This window comes from Myotis brandtii, unplaced genomic scaffold (assembly GCF_000412655.1).
Source record: "Myotis brandtii unplaced genomic scaffold, ASM41265v1 scaffold107, whole genome shotgun sequence".
NCBI classification, from domain to species: domain Eukaryota; kingdom Metazoa; phylum Chordata; class Mammalia; order Chiroptera; family Vespertilionidae; genus Myotis; species Myotis brandtii.
Genome location: NW_005353629.1, coordinates 4,377,965 through 4,380,403, shown reverse-complemented (window position 1 = coordinate 4,380,403; position 2,439 = coordinate 4,377,965).

Here is a 2,439-nt window from a genome sequence, read left to right as displayed (position 1 = left end):
CCCCAAACAAAAGGAATCCAAAGAGGACCACACCAAGACACATCATAATTAAAATGCCAAGAGCAAAAGACAAAGAGAGAATCTTAAAAGCAGCAAGAGAAAAACAGTTAGTTACCTACAAGGGAGTGCCCATACGACTGTCAGCTGATTTCTCAACAGAAACTATGCAGGACATAAGGGAGTGGCAAGAAATATTCAAAGTGATGAATAGCAAGGACCTACAACCAAGATTGCTCTACCCAACAAAGCTATCATCTAGAATTGAAGGTCAGATAAAGAGCTTCACAGACAAGAAAAAGGTAAAGGAATTCATCAACAAGCATGTCAAACAAAAAGGCTAACACGGGCCAAATAAATGAGGCATGTGGCCTGTAGGCCAGGAGTTGACATGCTTGGTTTAGGATTAGGGTTAGGGTTAGGGATAGGGTTAGGGATAGGGTTAGGGCTAGAGTTAGGGATAGGTTTAGGGATAGGGTTAGGGTTAGGGTTAGGGTTAGGGCTAGGGATAGGGTGAGGGGATAGGGTAGAGATAGGATTTGGGTTAGGGTTAGGGATAGGGTTAGGGATAGGGTTAGGGGATAGGGTAGAAATAGGATTCAGGTTAGTGTTAGGGTTACGGGGTTAGGGTTTAATCCCACCCTCCCTAACAGAATTTGTTGCTTCCTAGTGTTGTACATCTTGGGTTTTCTCACTATTTCCTCCAGGACATTTTAGCCCTCCCAACACCTTTTCGCTTACTTTCCCCAAATTTAATTCCCTCTGTTGAACTACCTGGTCTTCTCCTCTTGGTCACTGACTGATGGATACACTGAACCAACCAAGTGACTTACAGAGCATGGGCTGGGTGCGGGTTCAGGCTCTCTGTCCAATTCTATGCCCTTCACCTTGGGGGCTACTGTTTCCTGCAGCGCCGTGGACGAGGCAGGTGGTCTCCAAGCTTGTTACTGGCTTTGTTGATTACAGACATGAAGGAAATGTTTGTAAGCATGGACCCTTGACCCAGTATATTTATTTATAAATTATATGTCAGTAGCAATACTGCATAATATGGTAAATATGAGTGAATTATACTCGTTCTTATTTTTTTATTTTAGGCTAATATTTTCCTCTATGCCAAAGCAAGCCATCCTTCTCAGGTCTTGAATGTAGTGGAAAGATGTCTTTAATTCTTTATGGCGTCTGTGTTATTTTAACCACTTTTTCTTGAAACCCGGGGTAATTCTCCAGAAGAGCTTCGTATTTTCTCTTTCCCCCTGAGATTCCCCACTTTCTCTCTCCTGTGAACTTCAGATGTAAACAGCGGAGCGGAGGAGTGAGGTGCTGAGAAGAAAGTGAAGAGAAAAGCGGAGATAAAAGTCTCCCAGGCCCTTTTACTCTCCACTGAACACCAGTTTCCATCTAGACATGAGACTTTCCAGCACCTCTTTTTATAACAGCTTTATGGAGATGAAGTTCACATACCATGAAATGCACTCTTTCAAAGTGTGTAATTTAATGCTTTTTAGTGTATGCAGAGTTCCGCAGCCTCACCACGCTCTAATTTTAGAGCGTTTCCAGCGCTGGAAATGGCAGCCCACACCCATCAGCAGTCAATCTCCACCCTCGCGTGGTCGTGGCAGCCTCTGGTGCCCACTAAGCTGCTTTCCGTCTCTGTGGATTGGACTGTTCTTCGCATTTTACAGAAATGAAACCGGCGCCACGCGGCATGATGAGAGGGAATCATTGATTGGCTGCCTCTTGCAGGCCCCCCACTGGGGACTGAGCCTGCAACCCGGCCTGTGCCCTGACCAGGAATCGAACCGTGACCCCCTGGTTCATAGGTTGACCCTCACCCACTAAGCCACGCTGGCCCCGCTGTTTAACATTTTTTAAAAGTTTCAAATAGTTTTTCAAAGTGGCTGCACCATTTTACATTCCCACTTCAGGAATATCTGAAGGCTGCAATATTTTCACATCCTCTCTAATGCTTTTTATTATCTGTCTTTCAGCCAACCTGGTGGACGTGAAGTGTTATCTCATTGTGGTTGTATTTTCATTTTATTTGGTTAACATTAATGCAATAATTTATTAATAAAATAAAATATTAATATTTTTGGTGAATGAAAGATGGTCAATTTCACTAGCACAGAAAAGAGCATTTCAGTGCTCTGGGGGGAAAAAAGGCATAAAAATCGCAATGTGAAAGCTAAGCAACCAGTCCACGTAGAACTGTAACGCATTAAGATATGTTTTGATTTTCATTCTGATTTCTTCTTTGACCCCTTGGTTATTCAGGAGTGTGAAGGCTGCAATATTTTCACATCCTCTCTAATGCTTTTTATTATCTGTCTTTCAGCCAACCTGGTGGACGTGAAGTGTTATCTCATTGTGGTTGTAATTTTCATTTTCCTAATTATTCAACATTTTAAAAAGCTAGTTATTTGGTTAACACTAATGCAA